At 42.7% G+C, this 12,402-nt stretch overlaps 1 protein-coding gene across 1 annotated transcript in view; it reads left to right on the forward strand.

The window, feature by feature from the left end:
• Nucleotides 1-1,601: 1,601 nt before the first annotated feature.
• IPCEF1 (interaction protein for cytohesin exchange factors 1) overlaps nt 1,602-12,402 on the forward strand; it is a 108,324-nt gene continuing 97,523 nt past the window's right edge. The window contains exons 1-2 of the mRNA XM_034765362.1: nt 1,602-1,746; nt 1,857-1,904. The gene's annotated coding sequence lies outside the window, so the exon portion shown is untranslated. The remainder of the gene's footprint in view (nt 1,747-1,856; nt 1,905-12,402) is intronic.

Genomic DNA, 12,402 nt, shown 5'->3' on the forward strand with positions numbered 1-12,402 from the left:
GAGCTGCAAGGCAGCTGGGTGGGGTTCCCTGATCTATGCAAGCGCCAGCATAGTTTAATACAATCCCAGGGGTGTTCTACAGTACAATAGCAACTGTGGCTCTCAGCTCTTGCCAGGTGGAGATTATTGGAGCACCATAGTGCTATGACTACACTCCCTTACCCCTCTTCAGGTACTCTGCACTGGGGGCTATAGGGAAGCTGATGCTGTGTCAGTTCTGTGCCAGTAGAATCCTTAGCTGGGACAATCTGCAAACTTTCTGACCCAAAGCCGCACAGAGGCGCCAGACCAAAGAAGAGAATCTGGCCCCATACACCTTGTGCAAAATGCTGTCAAAGCATAATGGTAGCATTTTCCATCCACTTTACATAAGCATAGAAGACACCTCATTACACCAGTGTAAAACTGGGGCAAAGAGTAGAGAGTTAGTACCCCAGTTTCTCCCTTTCTTGAGCACAGCCCCATCCTGTGACCAATGAAGTCTATGGCAATGCTGCCAGTGACTTCATTAGGGAAGCAGGATCAGGTACTTCCATCTAGAGAACAGATAACAGAACTTTACAGATGAATTGTTTGTAATTATAACTGATACATGCAAGCTCAGCAAGGCTAGAGGCACAATTACCTGAGTAGTTACAGTAGAAATGTGACTGAATACACATTTGAACAGACTACCATACCCCCAGCACTGTCCAAGAATGTATGCACCAAAAAGCTTCTTTGCTATTTGATGTCAGGTGCCAGCTCTTGATAACACTAAAGCTTGCTTGAGTGCAGCCAGATGTCCACTTAGAGACCTGTAGCAGCAGTATCTTACTTGATCTGATGTCAGACCCATCCAATGCCTCAGTTTACCTCTTCCAGTCAAAGAGCCTATAACTGGGGCTTTTGAATTAGTTCACCATATTGGGGTCTAGTTTATTAATATAAACTATCAGCTTACCATAAAGCAGATCTCCCAGCCCTCATCCCCAGGCTTACTAGCTCTTATTAGGATTTTACCATACTTTATAGCCCAGGTTCAAACATTGCCTCTAGCCTGGTCAAACAGACCAGAGAAAACACTTCCTAGATGTTTCTCGTTTCCTTCAGAAGAGAATTAAATCTCCCACTTCCACTTTTTCACCTTTATTACATCCCCTCCTTGCAGGCTTCTGCTTCTCCTTATATACTGTAGCTAAGTCACATGACTGTCAGCTGAGCCTTTGACTCAATCCCATTACCAGGGAAGCAGGTTAAACCAGCCACAGCTCACCTTGTGACATACTTCAATTACTATTTTAAAATGTGTGAGGGAGGGTGCATCTCTTTTGTTTTGGAATATACAACAAATATAATAGTTCAGATGCTGATGATTATGCAATGTTCTGAAAGTGTTTGTTTTAATTTTTGGTCACGGCAGCCTAGTAGTCTATACAAGGTTCAGTGCAAGATTTTCTCATTGATCACTATTTGGCATTCCTACGCAAAGGATTTGCTTCTCTATGGCAGCTGTCTGACTTTCAAAATGAGTCCGGTTGAATGTTGACCTTGCTAGAGTCTGCAGATTTACACTTTGTTTTGAGTTCTGCTTTGGAAATACTGTTGTGACTTCATGACCTTTCTGAAACTGGTATCCTGTGCCTTTTAAACACAGACTTTCACGTGAAGGAATTTACAACAGGTTTTCCTTTCAGTCTTTCATACTTAGATCTTGGTCTCATGCCAGAATTTAGAAACTAGATTTGTAATCACTTTATTTACAAGGTGGGTTTTTTTCTTTTCTTTTTGTTGGCTTAACCTGACAGATTGTAGACTACAAGGCGCCACTTGCACTTCTTAAAATATGCTTTATTTTGCCTCCTTTGGTTGTATAGATACATTTATCCTCTGGCTCAACCCCCCTCTCTGTGCACTTGGATAAGGTAAGGCATTCCGGTTTTATTGTAATGTTACAGAGACTTTTTCCTGGTGAAAAACTATCTGGGAGAACCCCAGTTCCCTTCCCTCTCTGCCTGAGGAGATTGGAACAGAGTTTAGGCAGGAGCGAGGCATCGAGATGCTTAGAGTGAGGCAGCCATGTGCATGCAAACAGGCAGAAAGTTAAGTGCCTAGGGAACCTTTATAGCAGAAATGTAGGTGCCCAGTGAGTGTCGGCACCTACAGAGTTAGGCAGCAGCCAAACGAGGGTTGTGTGGATCACAGATATGCCTAACATTGGGATTTAGGAGCTTAAATCTGGGGTTTTTTCACCAGAGCCGGCGCTAGTTATAAGCAGACTGAGCAATTGCGTAGGACCTCGAGTATCTCAAGGGAGCCCCCTGTTTGCTTTTTATTATTAGAACTTGCCCATTTTAATTGTGTGTGTGTGTGGGGGGATATTCCTGTTTAGGGCCCCCAGTGGGCTAGCATTGGCTCTGCTGTACACTGAAGTCCTTTTGTGGATCTGGTTCTCTGTATCCCAGTTCCCCATCTGTAAAATGGGGATTTCAATACTGCCCTACCTCAAAGGGGTGTTGTGAGGATAAATACCATTAAGGATTCTAAGGTGCTCAGAGACTACACTAGTGGGGCCATAGATAGATCTTAGCTGGATGAGTATTCCCATTTGAAATCAATGGGACTACTTAGCATGTGTGTAACATATTGCAGGAGCAGGGCCTAAGGATTATTGAGAACAAAGACCCTTGGATCTTATAGTGAGGAGGTGACCTCAGTGCATTTATGGCCCTGTCCATACAGTAAAAACCACAGCCTAAGCAATCACATTTTAAAATGTTGTGGAGCTGAACTGTGACTGGATCAGGTTTAGACTCCATTTGTTTCACTATGTGTGGACAAAGCCAAACTGTTTTATAAACAGGTTTTAAAAAAATATGATTTCAGTTCAGCCACAGCCAAGTTTAACAACCATTCTTAATCCCAGTTGTTTTGGCTGTGCATTCAGGATCTGTCAGAAGTGGCTTCTTAACAGAGATGATCTTACTGACTATAAAGCAAGTACTGTACTTTCCCACCATAATTGCTGTAAAATTATCAAATTTCACTTGTTTCTTCAGGATTTTTTTTTCCAGGTTGGGTGTTTTTTGGATGTTGTGTGTATTATCTTAAGGTTTGAATTTATAAAATAATGATAAAAATAACACATGATTGATCCCTAATGAAGGCCAGGAAGTGATTAATAATAAGAAAAGATCGTGAGGGAGAACAGGAAATCTAATCTTCAGTTTTTCTATATATAGAAAACACCTCAAGGACAAGCACGTAATGTTTTGTATAAATACATTTAAGATGTGTTTTGTAGGCACATATTTTCTACATATTGTCATGATCTGAAACATATGTAGACCCTGAAAAATTATGTGAAATATGCTGAGCTCTTGCCCATACACATAAGTAAATGTTATGCACTGTGTATGTGTGTAAATATTTAGCTAGCAGAATGGCCACATGAGAACTCCTTCAGAATGATCCTGGAGTCAGGAAGCCACAAATTATAGCTCTGAAATTTACCACGCTTGTGTCTCTACATAAATAAAACCAACTGGAACAACTGAAAAAAGTTCACAAATAGTGGCATTTCAGAGCGTGGAAACTTTGTTTTTTTTTTTAACTATTTTCTTGGCTCTGATCAGAAGGCATATGCAAGAACATAAACAGCGTCCTCAGTTCCGAGTTTGATTCCTGATAGATATGCAAACACACTCAGATTTCTAAATATTCCTGTTCATTTCATTATTATTTTGGCAGAGGCCAAAAGTGGGCTAGTTAGGTGGCTCCCTGGGGGCAGGCTTTGCTTCTAACCATTGCAAAGACATCAGTTGATGGTTATCTCATTTGTCCTTGCAAGCTCATCTTTGTAAGATCTTTGGGGCAGGATGACATCTTCCTATGTGTTCATCCAGCAACTAGCACAACGGGGCCCTGATCCTATCTGCAGGTTTTGGATAATAATGTAATATCAATGTTTGATGCTGAATTAGGAAACAGTATTAGGAGGCCTGACTTCTTGTTCCTTATTTTAGCTGGCACCAGTTCAGCCAACCACTAGTGGTTACAAACAATACCTGGAAAGTCTCTGAGACAGCTATTGGTTATCAAAAGTGTGTATACAAACAATGATAGCTCAAAGTATTCCAACCAATGGCTTATCACAGTGGTTTTTTACTTAGCTGTCTTAGTCTGCCCATCTGCTTGTAGCCTATTCAACAGTGGGGCTCTTATTGCCTCCATTCCTGTTATTGTCACACCTGAGTCTTTACATTAGCTTCAGCTGGGTTAGTGCAGGCCTAACAGCAGTAACTGCCAGGAACATCTGGATGCTTCAGAGATCTAGACTCTGGATCAGGCTGGAGAGAGGACAGCAGGTGAAATAAATTCCTTAAAGGGTCAGGGGAAGGAAGGAAAAAGGAGTGTTTTCTCTGTGGCAGGCTTCAGGAGACAGATACTATATCATTTTGAAAGAAGGATTGGTATCATTCATGTTTTTTGTATTTCTTTCTCCCTTCCCTGGAGAAAAGGTTCTTTGAGCAGAGAAGATTAAATCAAAGGGGAACATCGCTGTGTTTTAAAAGTGGAAGAAAAGAGGCTGCTACCCACTTTCTCAGGAGTTCTGCACTCTAAGTTTTGTATTTCAAACAAACAAGCTGGTGGCAAGAAATCCTCCTTTTCTAACTTATGTTCCAGGAAACCCTTCCCCACCCCACCTGACAATCTTAAAGAGCAAAATTGAGAGGGAAATCTATTGTATGGAGAGGTGAATACTCCTATCATATCTGGCAACATCTGAAAATGTTTTAAGTAGGGAATTAAAACAAACCCCCATGTTTTTACTGTACTGAGATTAATGGTCCTGGGAGATGCTTCTAGAGGGAAAGTGACAAAATACTAGATTGAATACTGGTGAAAAATAGGAAGAGTTGGCATCTTTCCCCTGTTACCTTTGGTATCTGGGAAGAGGGAAACATTGTGTCTTCAACTGGGCCAGGGAAATTGTTTTATTTCATTAATTTCAGACAAAAGGAAACTTGCTTGGTATTTAGGCCCTACTTCTGCAATTGGATCCACACAGGTGGACGCTTGCAGCCCGTGTTCAACAGGGCTCTGTGCGGATATCAGAATCAGCCTGCATGGATCCCATTGCAGGGTTAGGGTCTACGTCCCTGGTGCTGAGGACAAGGACTGGCAGCGGGATCAGTGCTGTTGCATTCTGTTGTAGTCAGACCTAGTTGGAAGTCTTTCTGTACAACTGCAGTTATAGTTTACAGTGCCTAGCCCTTATTAATCACACTTTGGCTGAGCAGTTTAATATGCTCTTGTATTTCTTTGAATTTGTCTAATTTCTATGGTGGACACTGCTATTGATGAGATGACTGTCACTGACTGGGTCTTCATGCAGAATGGCTATCTAGTATTTAAGATACTTATATGGTCCCTGTAACCATAGTGTCTGAGCGCCTCACAATCTTTAATGTATTTATTCTCACTACTGCTCTTACACCACTGAAGTCAATGGGCGTTTTGCCATTGACTTTAATGGGAATAGCACGAGGCTTCATGTTATTTGGTCAAGGTCACACAAGAAGCCCATAGAAGAGCAGAGAATTAAACCTGCTAAGTCTTACATTAGTGCTCAAACAACTGTGCCATCCTTCCTTCCTCTCAAAGGTCCCTCAATTTAGTGTCTGCAGATTATTCATTAAACTCTGATGGTAGGCACCCATCAGTCACCTAGTCCCTGATCCTGCAATGACCTCTGGCTACCTAGTGACAGATGATGTGGAAAAAGCTGAAGTACTCAATGCTTTTTTTGCCTCGGTCTTCACAGACAAGGTCAGCTCCCAGACTGCTGCACTGGGCAGCACAGTATGGTGAGGCGGTGAGCAGCCCTCAGTGGTGAAAGAACAGGTTAAGGACTATTTAGAAAAGCTGGACATGCACAAGTCCATGGGGCCAGATGTGATGCATCTAAGGGTGCTGAGGGAGTTGGCTGATGTGGACATTATCTTTGAAAACTTGTGGCGATTGGGGGAGGTCCCAGATGATTGGAAAAAGGCAAATATAGTGCCCATCTTTAAAACAGGGAAGAAGGAAAATCCGGGGAACTAAAGACCAGTTAGCCTCACCTCAGTCTCCAGAAAAATCATGGAGCAGTTCCTCAAGGAATCCAATTTGAAGCAGTTGGAGGAGAGAAAGGTGATCAGGACTAGTCAACAGGGATTCACCAAGGGCAAGTCATGCCTGACTAACCTGATTGCCTTCTATGATGAGATAACTGGCTCTGTGAATATGGGGAAAGCAGTGGACGTGTTATTCCTTGACTTTAGCAAAGCTTTTGATATCATCTCCCACAGTATTCTTGCCAGCAAGTTAAAAAAGTATGGGCTGGATGAATGGTCTATAAGGTGGATAGAAAGCTGGCTAGATCATCGGGCTCAACGGGTAGTGATCAATGGCTCAATATTTAGTTGGTAGCTGATATCAAGGAGAGTGCCCCAGGGGTCGGTCCTGGGGCCAGTTTTGTTCAACATCTTCATTAATGATCTGGATGATGGGATGGATTGCACCCTCAGCACGTTTGTGGATGACACTAAGCTGGGCGAGAGGTAGATATGCTGGACGGTAGGGACAGGTCCAGAGTGACCTAGACAAATTGGAGGATTGGGCCAAAAGAAATCTGATGAGGTTCAACGAGGACAAGTGCAGAGTCCTGTTCTTAGGACGGAAGAATTCCATGCACTGCTACAGGCTGGTGACTGACTGGCTAAGCGGCAGTTCTGCAGAAAAGGACCTGGGGATTACAGTGGACGAGAAGCTGGATATAAGTCAACAGTGCCCTTGTTGCCAAGAAGGCTAACGGCATATTGGGCTGCATTAGTAGGAGCATTGTCAGGAGATCGAGGAAAGTGATTATTCCCCGCTATTCGGCACTGCAAAGGCCACATTTGGAGTATTGCATCCAATTTTGTCCCCCCCCCACTACAGAAAAGATGTGGACAAATTGGAGAGAGTCCAGCGGAGGACAACGAAAATGGTTATGGGGCTGGGGCGTATGACTTATGAGGAGAGGCTGAGGGATCTGGGCTTATTTAGTCCTCAGAAAAGAAGAGCGAGACGGGATTTGGTAGCAGCCTTCAACTACCTGAAGGGGGGTTCCAAAGAGGATGGAGCTCGGCTGTTCTCAATGGTGGCAGATGACAGAATAAGGAGCAATGGTCTCAAGTTGCAGTGGGGGGGTCTAGGTTGGATATTAGGAAAAACTATTTCACTAAGAGGGTGGTGAAGCACTAGAATGGGTTACCTAGGGAGGTGGTGGAATATCCATCCTTAGAGGTTTTTAAGGGCCGGCTTGACAAAGCCCTGGCTGGGATGATTTATTTGAGATTGGTCCTGCTTTGAGCAGGGGGTTGGACTAGATGACCTTCTGAGGTCTCTTCCAACTCTAATCTTCTATGATTCTGTGATCCTGCAATGACCTCTGGCTGGACAGACCCCTATGCCTGCAGAGGATTCAGTGCACGGTCAGAAGCCTAGTTTATTGAGAACATGTGAGGCTAAGAATGTATACGATATCAATGAAAAAGATGTAGGGTCGGATTTCGCTCTATCCAGAATTATTTTGATTTTCCAGCCACTGTTTTGCTTTGTCAGGGCAATTCCATAGCTTGTATTTGTATTCTTCTCCCCACCCGGCTTTTTTATTTTTTTTTGGCAGTGACAACAATGATCAATGTGTCTAAATCTTTTGAAGTTCTACTGGAGCCACGTCAGTGTAAGTGTTTGTCCTTAACAAATCATAGTTTTATACGCATCTCAAACAGCCTTGTACCCTGTTGTCATTTGTTTTTTGCTAGTTTTCAGCTTTATTTTTCTTAATAATATAGAGTGCCTCTATTTTTTTCCCATTTTGGAGATGGACACACAAAAACCACCAAATTCTGTATGTATGTGTGTGTGAGAGATGATATTCACAAGTTACTGGAAAGTTATGTGCAAGAGATGCTTGAGATTTGTAATTTGCTATGTGTGTTACACATAGAGGGTGAGTTCTATTTAAGTTCCTAGATTGTCCTTCTATAGTGGTGGAGTGTAGGTGTCTATAGAAATTGGAGCTTTGTATTGGGTTATAATTGTTCAAATGGCATTGAAGTAAGAACTGTATATAGTTTTGCCAGGATCTTAATAACCTTCTTGTGCCCTTTCTTTCAAAGTCTCTCTTTGATGTCCATTTCTTCTTCCAGGGTTCTTTGGCTGGGTTCACAGAAAGTTGTGCTCCCATATGTGTTGTAGGGCTATGTAAGGCCCTTAAGTGCTTAATCTGAGTATTGTTCAGGGAATTTAGAGCCGGTTGTAACTAGCACTCTCTGGAAAAATTTGCGTAGTGCTGATCATAACCTCTAAAATATAACACAGCTCAACACTGTTCTAACTTAACCAGCTTTCACCACGGTTTGGCCAGCTACAGTGGGTGGGATCATCATGTTTAAAAATTATTTTGTAGCCTCCTGTAGGGACTAATAGCCTCACTTGTTGCCCTGACACTGGCATTTTGAACTGAGATCTGGACAAAGGAGCACATGGTTGAAATTTAAATTCTCTGCAGCTTGAGCCCTGTTGGAGAAGAGTGGGTCCCCATGGTCTTTCTGGTTGTTCAAGTGGGTCACTGGAGCCTGTCACATCACAAAAAGACCTTCTTTTTAAAACACTGCTTTCTCCAGCCCTAACACACTGAGTAAAACAGAACGTATTCTGTGCCTGTTAGAAATCCTTTACAGTCCAGCAAGTAGTTAATAGTTAGACATTATGGCTGGAGGTGATAGGGTTGCAGAATGCTTTACATTTGTTATATGGGGTCAGGATCTAGAAAATCTTGGGAGTTACTCCATTTCAGTGCTTATGGGAGACAGCCCAAAGATTTGGAGTAGGAGGCCTGATGATTTAAATATAATACTATGCAATAGCTGCTTAGAGTGTGCATGCATACAGACTGTATAATATCAGTTAATCAAGCCGTCTTGCATAGCAGCACTGGCATGTAACTGTTTCCATTTGTCTGTTTGTTTGGTGTGTGCAGCCGCTTCCCAGCACAACATTGCTAGTGACCTTTAAAACTCCAATGAATGCCGCAATGTAAAAATTAACCCGGAGTAGTGTTCTGAGGTGCTGCCACCTTGTGGAAATTCCGGGGCAAAACCATGACAGACAACTCCAGCTGCTCTCAAGGAGAGGCCAGGACTGTTTGTGAAACATCAGCTTTTGTTGTGAATCTTAGTGCAGTTCAAGATCTTTATGAGTGACATGCAGTGTCATAGAATTTCTTTTCAAGGTGATGTGGACTCTTACTCACCCTGAGATGCTCTTTCTGAGGACTGACAAAGCCTTCAGGCTTGGGAAGCCTTATAAAGAGACACATCTTGGCTCAGAATTTTATTGAGTGGGGGAAAATGTTATAGGCAAAACTATTGTTCTGGACATGAGGTAGCCCTGAGAAACAGATTTTGGGAGGGTGGGGGGAAAGGATACATGCTACAGTCAGTCCCACATATCTCACCTTCACTAGACTTGAACAGATATAGATCTACTTATTCAACACTTGTTTCCTTTCCATTAGGAGTGTGTGAACTAACTCAGAAAAACATGGAAGCAATCTACCACAACTCTGTCCTCTAAAAAGTATGAGCTTTAGGTCTGCATCATCTTACAAATGCATCATCAGACAAATCCAAACTGCCTTCTGCATGTAGAGTATAGCATTATAGGTGTGATCCATGCCAGTTGCATGGAGCTGGAAGCCACTGGATCTGCACACATATGGACCCGCATGTCAGCTTTCTGCTCTAGTTTATTTAAGGCTGGTTCAAAGACCCAGGAGGTATGTGGGCATTTCTGCGTGACTGCTCTGCTCACGGTCTTGTTGCCCGGTCCTGCTGTGGGGCCAAAGGATGCAAAGGGCCTTGTGCTGTTCCTCCACACCCTGGGTCATGTCGGCTCAGATGATTACTGCTTCAGGAGCAAGATTGTAGGGACAGTCTGAGTTGGGAGGCAATTCTAATTGAAGGCTAGGGACTGAGGTGGGCATGGTTTAGTGTGAAACATCTGGTAAGGAGAGGGGGTCTCCTGGGGTCTATCTACTGGGGCAAGAGAGAATTTCCGTCATACCGCCTTGTTAGTTTTTAACTGTGAAATTCTGGAGCTGAATCTACAGTGTTTAATCCCAAATGGATAGGAACTGGGGCTAGAAAAGGCTTTAGCAGGCAGCATCAGGCCAGGAAGTGCCCATGAAATGGTGAAATTAAAAAAAAAAAAAATTGGGCCCTCCTAAGAGGGTTGGGTTTGGAAAGCAGGGAGGGGAGTGACTGGAGCTAGAAACTATCCAGTGCTGTGCTGAGCTCCTCTCTGGCTAAATGTCCAGGATTTACAGACCCTTCAGGGAAGGATGGAGATGTTGAGCCGGGGGATGGAACACATGCGGTGTGCAGCTGAGAAGCAGGACATCACGGAAGCAAATGCAGTAAAGCAGGAATGAGCAATACAAAACCAGCCCAGTTAGAGCCATAATTGTCTCTTGCCTTTCCCCCAAAACCCTCAAAGTCTATTTCCTTTTACACTCTATTTCATTCTCTTAATTGCTTCACCATTTTGGGTAGTTAAACAAGGGACTGTTTTAATCATGGAAAACAGTGGTCAAAAGCCGCTGAAAACACACCCAGAGCACTGTGTCACGAGTGGGCGGGGGCTCAGCACTTGATTGCACTGAAGAAACAACTTCTTAGGAGTGTTGACTGGGTGCATAGGTTTGACCCCTGCTTGATTTGAGGGTGGGCGTCACCTGGAGGGAGCACCTTGTAAGGTGAGTGGATGAGGAAGGACTTTGAATTCGCTTGCTTTGGGCAGTTGGAATCATTGCAACTCTTAACAGAGGATCTTACAAGATAAACAGCCCTCTGTGAGTCACCAAGTTTCAATGTTTTGTAGGTATACTGAAAGCAGAGTTTCTAAAGGGTTTATACTTTTAGGGGTTCTCTCATTATTCTTACACTGCAGAAGGCTTAAGCAGTGAAAAGAAAATGTGCATCCCTTTTACTCAGCCCAGCAGTAGGAAAGTTCACAATATAAGCAGCAATGGTCACCATTTATAAACTGTAGATTGTGTCTTTGTGAAATGTATTCTGATTATTGGAAACTTGTTTTCATGTCGGTTCTTCTCATGTGCTGTCAGCCTCTCAAATGACCTCACTTCCATCAAGATGGCCACCTCCACCAATTGGGTCAGCAGTGCCAACTTCAAAGACCTTTTTATAAAAATAATACAATTTGCAGGTATTTTTAGACTGGTGGGCTGAGAAAAATGAGTGCAATTTTCTTACATTGCTGTTCATGGGTTTAATTTATATTCCTTCACATCAGTAAGAATGACATATACATGTTATTTGAAATTAAACCAGGATCTAAAAGGAAAGCAGATTTCTTCTTTTGAATCTAAGGTGTTCATGAGTTAAAAACACAATAGCTCACTTTGCTCTTATGTCATATTGATGAGATGATATTGAGTGTGCAAATGATATTGCCTTATTTGAAGAGACTACAGCTAATGCTGGAGGAGCTGTGGGAAAACTGCAGAATCTATGGGACTTAAGGTCAACGGTGGTTAAACTAAAGCTATGCACATCTCCTATCAAAACAGAAATGAATGGCCTGCCAATGCTGAACGTAGATGGCAATGACATTGAATAGGTGTATAGTTTTTATCCCCCTAGGGTATTTGGTTGACAGCAGAAGGCTTTACAGCCAAAGAAGTTGTATGTTGGATTGGTCTTGCGTCAATGGTATTTCAAAAAAAGAAGAACAGGAGTACTTGTGGCACCTTAGAGACTAACAAATGTGTCCTCCAAGGTGTCTGTTTGGTTGATGGGATGTCTGTGTGACAGCTAAGATATGAGTGTTCAACACAGCAGAGATGATAACTGTCTTATATGGAGCAGAGACATGGTCATTAAAAGCAGAGAGGAAACTAAAAGCAATATTCAATGTGAAAAGTTATGGTGTGTTCTTAACATCCGCTGGTTTGATATTTTTTTTGTCACAAACGAGGAGATATTTGGATGATCCCAGCAAGTTGGAGTCTTGCATCAGCTGAGAACAAGATAACTGCCATGGTGGGATCATGTCCAACATGCAGAAGAAGGTATGCTTTTACAGAAGGTTCATAGAACTGAAGTTGAAGGAAGTAGTGCATAAGTGAACTTGGAAGATGCAATTTTGAAGGATTTAAGAAGCCTAACCCCTCCTGTATGGACTCTTGCCAAAGGACGAAGACTTGCAAGGGACCATTCAAGACAAAAGTCCATTCTGCATGCCACTATGGCAGTATAATAGTCATGGGAATATGAAATTATTTTTTTAAATAAAAGGTGGTTAAGGATT

This window comes from Trachemys scripta, chromosome 3 (assembly GCF_013100865.1).
Source record: "Trachemys scripta elegans isolate TJP31775 chromosome 3, CAS_Tse_1.0, whole genome shotgun sequence".
Classification (NCBI taxonomy): Eukaryota; Metazoa; Chordata; order Testudines; family Emydidae; genus Trachemys; species Trachemys scripta.